The sequence below is a fragment of the Ixodes scapularis genome, unplaced genomic scaffold (assembly GCF_016920785.2).
Source record: "Ixodes scapularis isolate PalLabHiFi unplaced genomic scaffold, ASM1692078v2 PGA_scaffold1__304_contigs__length_218370807, whole genome shotgun sequence".
Classification (NCBI taxonomy): Eukaryota; Metazoa; Arthropoda; class Arachnida; order Ixodida; family Ixodidae; genus Ixodes; species Ixodes scapularis.
This window is the reverse complement of record NW_024609846.1, coordinates 148,047,973-148,055,768: the sequence shown is the minus strand read 5'-3', so window position 1 is coordinate 148,055,768 and position 7,796 is coordinate 148,047,973.

The following is a 7,796-nucleotide window of genomic DNA, read 5'->3' as shown; positions in this document are numbered from 1 at the left end:
TATATATATATATATATATATATATATATATATATATATATATATATATATATATATATATATATATATATATATTAATTCGAGGCAATTAGGATTAGACATAAGTTTGAACTGGTTTCACTAGCTTATATATAAATTACCGCCCCCCCCCCCCCCCCCAAGAAAAAAAATAACAACTGATCGAAGGTTTGTTTTTAATTATCTACAATGATAAGTGAATTAAAGTTGTGACAGACGGCAACCATCAAATCCACGCCGCCAATCCCCGGCCATTTGATACCTTTATTTAACTCAACATATGTAAAGAAACAACTATGAAGCGACGTGTTCTGTGGGGTATGCGCCACAGTATAAAGGCATTAAAAAACTACAAAAATCAATATGAACCAGTGTTGCGGAGTTGCCACTCCGGAGTTGGAATGACACCGGAATCATTCCGCATTTTCACGACCCCGGAATGGAATGGGAATGGAATGGGCACGGTTCTTTTTTTTTGTGTGTGTGTGAGTGTTTACGGTTAGCTAAACCGAGCCAGTCAGTGAGTCAGTTGCTCAGAAATAAAAATGAGCGGGAAACTTCTAGCCCGCCAGGAGCCCTAACAGGCTTATAAACCAAAAAAATGCAATAAAAAAAAAAAAACAAGTGTCAAAGCAAAGAGCAAAGGGGGAAAGGGGGGTAACGTGGCGCCTTTCACGGTCGCGCGGGCGTCGGGCTTCGATGGCCTTACGCGAGAGCGAAACAAGAAACCAAGCATCAAGCAAAAGAAAGGGGAACGGCAAAGAAAGAAAACGCCATGCACAACTCGTCATCGTCCTTCTTGTCATGCTTTTTTTGTAGTTGTTGGGTAGGTTTGTAGAATGCACGCGCGCGCACGGACTGAGATCTGGGAGCGGAAGCGACTCATAACTCGCAGAGCTCTGATAACCCGTTGACTCGGGCGCCGTCGAAAGATGATCAGGTATTGTTTTCTTATAGCTCGAGGCGCGTTGTTTAGCAGGCAGCCAACCCTGCTGCCTTCCACGTTCATTCGTGCGCACTCCTTTGAAGCGCGAAATGTTGGTTTGCTTCGGCATTAAAAAAAAAAAAAAAGACAGATTCACTTTCCTCTTCTCCTCTTGCGCTTTGCTCCGATGCTTGTTTTTTTGTACTGCATTTGTAGTGTAAGTCCGCCATTACCTGGTCTTTGTTCCGATGCTTGTTTCCTGTGTTATATGTTTTAGCGGGTTGGGGTTACAAGCAAGCTAGCGGATTACCGCTCAATTCCTTTGACTTTAGTCTCTGCATACTTCGTTTCACCTTGCGATGGACCGCTGCGGACGCTACGAGTCACCCTAGGCAATCCAGCACCGTGAGCGGGACTGCAGGGTCACGCGACACTCAGAAAGGACTGGATTGGTTTCGATGGCTCTCGTGCTGGCTGTTGCGGTCCATCGTAAGGTGAAGTGGACTATCGTCACCGCTCTTGGTGTGACCGAACTGACTAAACCTGCAGAAAAACCGTTTCGCGCCAGACGAGGCGCGACCGTTGCTGTGAGGGCAACTGAGAAGGTGAGCTGGGTGCCAACTGCCACTGAGGTTCTGGCTTCCGCGCGTCTCGGCTGTCCGGTCTGCATTCGTGCTCCTTGTCCTGGACCCTATTTGAGGCGGTGAGAAGTCAGTTGGACGGTGTTGATGAGGAAACACGGGGAATGTCAATTCGAACGGTGCGGTATTACCCCGTTAATTTTATCTTGATGTGAAAAGCTTCGTCAACGCTGACTTCCCGACCCGTCGCCACAACGCGAACAGCCGACACCGAGGTAGAATAATGAATCAGTTTGGTACCGTCTGCTGCCTGAACCCGCCACTCGATCAGCGCAAAGAGGAACGTCACAATTCGGACGAGAAGACAAGATAAATACAGATCGAGTCGTGGCATCGAAGAAGAAACTTTTCTACATTAGTCGCGAAGAAAATAAACAAGCTGCACGCTGAAAGTTGTGCAACGAAACTATACACAGTGGAGTCGGCGTATCATCGAACTTTATTCGCCATCTGAAGAGGAAACGCGAGAATGGGTATTCGAAGGGTGGAAAAGGGCAGGCGAACCAGCCAAAATTTGAATTGAATTTGATAAGAAATATCGAGATTCGTAAAGCAAGCGTGAACTTATGCGTTTTAGAACAGGCTTCTTGACATGGTCTATACGGTCCCTCGTGCTGCGCCGCAGAGGTTGCATTTTGTCAGATGATGTGTTCTTGCCGCTGTGCATGGAGTGGCTTCCAGCAGTGTACTAGCCGTGTTGCTGTATTTAAAGAACACAGTAATATAGCTTATTCCTGCGCCACGCACGAACTGGATATTTTTTATTGTCTTATCAAACAAACACGCTGGCCGCATATGTCTTAAAAGTCAAATGGAAAAAAGTTAAAAAAAGAAAAGAAAATGAGTGGATTTAAGTTTTGCTGTTTGTTGCGAGCCACGTGGTCGCGAGACCGATGTCTTAAACAAGCATCGACATATCAAGGGGCTTTCTCGATGTTTGCAGTACATTGTAAATAAACAATTTCTGCCTCCAGCGATCCGCTTAGTAAAAATGAGTGCTTTTTTGAGAAATTTAGCTTTTTTTTTTTTTTTGCAATTGTCTCTGCATTTGATAATGTCAGCTTTATGCTGCTTATGCCGGAAACAAAATGTACCTGTCAAGTGCCAATTTTTACGTTTAGAAATTAAAGGAATGGAATGGAACGATTCAGCCATTCCAGGAGTGGGAATGGGCTCAGTGTCTCCATTCCTAGGAGTTGAAAGGAATTGAATTATCGAAAACTCTAATTCCCCGGAATGGAATTGGAATGGAATGGGGGTGCCCATTCCGCAACCATGATATGAACGTACCTCAATGCCTGAATCTAGACAAAGAGCCCAGCTTTACTACGGACAACCGTTTGCAGGTGCCATAATATCCTCGACAATATTGCTAACACCAACTTTTTCCATGGGAATTAGAGAAAGGAGCCTTCAAAATACAGGGTATTTTTATCCGTAGAGTTTCAAATGTACACTCAATTTCTATAGCTTTTGATAGAGTTATTTAATAATATTCTCGGCCTAATTGTGTACAAAATTGTGATATTCTATTTTGTATCGAACAGGGTACAAGTGACCAGTGTGTTCATCTCTGAGTTCAGTTGGGCATACAAACGTTATCGCGAAGCCTTTAAAAATGGCCAAATTGTTGTTCACTTTGCAAAAGTGTACGAAATACTCAAATTAAACCAATCACTGAGGCAAGTTGCTTTGATGTATAAATCTGTGGACATATAAATCAACATGCTGGGAATATTTTTTCTTGCTTAGGGAGTCACCTAAAAGTTCCGTACCTTCAAAACGACCAGTATAATAGACGGAAACGCAGAGCTCGTGTGTAGTGTTCGGGATAGTGTGCCGTTGTATTGACGTTTGTATGTGCCATGTGTCTGTATGTTCACCTCATGCTTGTAGAATGCGTAATGTGTGTACTTGTGTGCATAGTAGAAGTTCACAAAGCGCAACGATAGTTGAGGAAATAAAAAAAAATTTTTTTTTTGTGGAACATGAATTGTGCGGTACCTAGTGCCACCTAGCCTAGCTACTTGCAATTACTCTACTTGACCCTGCCATCTGGTGGCAAGCGAGTTAACCTTCTTTCACGCTACGCGATAAACAGCGGCTTCGAGTTTGTTCCTTTGAGAGCGGTTTTTGGTTTTGCGGATTGGTTTGCCATTTCTCCGTGATGTGCTGTTGGTGAAAGAATTGTGACTCGAGGAACAGTAAAGGTAAGACGTGAAGTGCGCGAAGTAACTGGGTATCGGTTGTCTCCGTTTAACATCGCAATGCTGACGACGAGAAGACTGAGTAACTGCTCTCTAAACTTAAGTTTCTGTATCTGCGGGGAACCTGGCTTCGGAAATAAACACAGTTCGCGGAAAGCTCGTGTTACGCTTTTATTTGTTGCTCCTTTCGTCCCGTACAAGAAACGTAGTGTCCTCGTTAAGAATCACTGAGCTCGATTTGCTCGATATAGGGCCGCCATAATGAGATGCAGGCGACGGAGGAACTATTTGGTCCCCTGCTTTAGGGACGAAGACTTCTTCCTTTCTAAAGCAACATAGGTTACAAGACCGTTCCTCCCTTTAGGGAGGACTATCCATACCCTTTTTTCTAAGAGTGCACGCAATGAGCATAGATGAATTAAGAGGTTAAAAGGCGCGAACAACACTCTCAAAAAAAAGGGTATCACCTTACACCCTTTTGTCCCATATAATACACCCCAAAACTTCATTTCGACGTACAGCGCCCTATAGTCAAACAAACGGCCCCAAATTTTACCAGGGGCTTGCTAACGGTGCGATATAACTTATTAAATTGCTAAAGTACGTATCAAAGACCAAAGAACGAAAACACGGAGCTTTTGCAGTACGGCCAAGAAAACTCCGATAATCTTTTTTGTAGTCAATAATACGTATATCAGCTATCTTAATAAGTTGTACCACACGGCTATCAAGCCGCTTGTAAACTTTGGGGCCGCCTGTTCGATTATGGGGCGCTGTACGTCGAATTGAAGTTTTGGGGTGTATTATATGGGACAAGGGGTGTAATAATACACCTTTTTTTCTGAGAGTGAAACAGGACGAAAAAAGACACACGTACGACACGGACAGGCGCCAACTTCCAACTGATTTATCGAAACACAAAACATCGTCAAACTCGATCCCAATCGCCTAAACACATGCAACTGATAAAATCCGACCCGAATTATTGCCATACGCAATAATTCAGGTGGGCATCTTACGGAGCACTGCAAACGATGTGAGAGCGAACCTTTGTTAGAGCGCACAAGGTTTATCAAGGAAGGGAATGAGAAAATGGAAAGAGAACTATCCGAAGCTTTCTGTATGCACAAAGCGGCTGACAGATGCGTAAGCATGCCATCTCTTTATCTGTAAACCAAAAATATTGTGTTTCTTGAAGGATGTGTGTAACGAGCGATAAGGATTTTTATCAGTTGCATGTGTTTAGGCGATTGGGATCGAGTTTGAAGATGATGTGTGTTTCAATAAATCAGAAGTTGGCGCCTGTGCGTGTCGTATGTGTGTCTTTTTTGTCCTGTTTGTTCGCGTCTTTTAACCTTTTAACCTATATGAACCAACTAGCCCCAACCAAAGTTTTATTGAGCACAGATGAAATCCGAAACGCAACTGACGCGCCGAAGACAGCGTGCCACATCTTTTTGCTCACGGCGCCCCGGCGGTTGCATCTTGCTCCCCAAGCGCACAGGCGCGGCGCCCCCGCCGGTTTCACGGCTTTCTGCGTTGCTGTACTTTCTTTGTGTTTTGTTTCTTAGGCTAGTCCACTTCGACCTTGAGCGGCGCGTGCGTGATGACGTATTTTGATGGCCATCTTTCGGGCACAACGCCGACGCCGCCTTTTCCCGTAATGGGACATATAAGGGTTTCGCCTTAAAAGGTTATACATGATTGTAAACGCACTTCCTAGCGCTTTTGGTTTTCGGAAGCACTTCTGCACGCCTCTAGGATTTTATATTTGCTTATTGAAAGACTACAAAACTCGATCCGACAAAAGCAAAAAAAAAAAAAAAGATTACGGTTTTGTATTGTGGAAGAATTCAAAAAGAAATAAGAATCGACCCCTTCATTCAAAACAAAGGCTGTTTATCTAAGATAGTGCGGCAACACGGCCGTAGTGACCCTGAGCAGGATGACAGCGCGAAACTTGGAGGAGCTGAGCCGCTTCATTCGTCCCCCAAGAGGTGCAGATCTGAAGGAGGAGAACCGGTGCCGTCCGCTAAACATATTTGCTCGCTGACAGACATGCATCGCCGCCCTGGCGGTTCAACTACTGTCTTGCTCAAGATGGCGCTCGAGGAAGCGCAGCCTTAAATTATTTTTATTTGGCCTTCGAGATTACGAATATTAAAATTATATTCGAGATTGATGCGCTAAGTAGCCACAACAGCGCTTCCAAAATAGCGCTGAAGCCCCTACCCGTCGCGTTCGGCGCTAGGTAATCATGGGTGATGTGAAGTTCTCACTCCGGAGTTGGAATGATTCCGGAATCATTCCGCACTTTCGCGACCTCGGAATGGAATAGGGACGGAGCGGCGGCCGTTCTGGGGGGAATGGTACGGGAATGGAGTACGATGCCTCTTTCCCGGAATGGAGTGGGGATGGAATGGGCGCGGTTCTTGTGCGAGCTGTGTCGATTTTCATCTAGGGCCTACGGACTCACGGTGCAGTTCGCTATAGTGCATTGTAAGTGGATCTTGGAACAACATTATTGCAATAGAGGTAATTGGCTGCTTGATTGTATCACTGGCTTATGCTGCTTTGATGATGAAAATGCCGCGCCCAAGCAGCCAAAGCTGAATAGATGTGGACGGATAAGGTGTCGTTCATGGCGCCGCAAGACACGACAAAGTGACTGTTGTAATCATGCCCTATTCGCAATGTTGGGACCGAGCGTTTGACCCTGGTTGGTGGTGTGTCGACTCATGCCAGGCACGGGAGCGGGAGTGGGGCAGGAGACTGGGAGCCGATCAGCGGTAACGAACTGTACAGTATGTACAGATTTAATTACATCCTATGTACAGGTTAGGCGGCTGATCGTCAGCAGCGTTCATCGAGGTTGCGAGTTCCAGCAGAAGATAAAAAAACACCACGCTCTTGCGCGCGCTCTTGCACCAGACCGTTTTCTTTCTCGTTGTCTTGCTACCCCCAGGTAGCTCGAGGCTGTAGGAGCGCCCTTTGTCCGGGACGTTCAAAACTACGCCAGATGAGTAGACTTCCCGGCGCTGCCAGTTCTGTCGGGGCAGCCGAGGCAGTTCCTTTCTTTCATGCCTCGGGAAAACGAGGGCGCCAGGTGTGACCGGTCCATCTCGCCGATCGCCGATACTTGGTGATGAAGCCGGACGCCCGCAGGGATACAACAGCATGTATATAGCTTTTAAACAGGCTACTGAACCAAACCGAAAACCGGAGATCAAACATGCGATATTAGGGACTTTTAGCGAACCGTTACCGTGTTCCGCGTACTGCACTAAAGGAGACTTTGAAGTATGCTTTTAAACGTGCCCCCCGCGGTCACGGTATCGCTCAAGCGCGCGCTTAAAGGCATGCTTCGAACGCTCATGTAGTGCGTTACGCGGAACGCGGTAACAGTTTGCTAAAAGTCCCGATTTAGCCCGAACTGGAACGGAACTGCATTCTCGTGAGGCGGTTACCGATTTATTGGAAACTGTTCGGCGCAATGAAATGTGGTCCGCGCCTTCTTGAGGGTGGCGGCGTGAACTGAGTTAAAAATTCGCAACGGTGGCGTCAGCGGATTAGTTTCGATTCAACAAACTGCAGCGACGACATAGAGACAGCTCAATAACAATGCAACAAATAAGTATATTTCACGTCTATACGTACAGCACGAATCGGCATCGGCTAGTTGGCGTGAAGGCTTACACTTTTATGCTTTGTTTCACTTTATCATTGACCGCATGAGGGCGCTACGAGCCACAGGAGCCAATTCATAGCTCAAAGGCCGTCACGTGTTCTTCCGGTTGGGTGGAGAGACGCGGAAAGCGCGAAGTAACGAGACGAGCATCGAACTGCTTGTTGGTTCGTGTAGCTCGTAGCGCCTATCTCGGTATATTGTAAGGTGAAATAGAGTATATTAGCAGCGAGATGTTTTGGTGGCGCCCTCCTATGGTGTCTTCTCGTGGCGTCATTACCTTGTGGACAAGTTTGGTGGTGTTTTTAATTAGCCTGGTG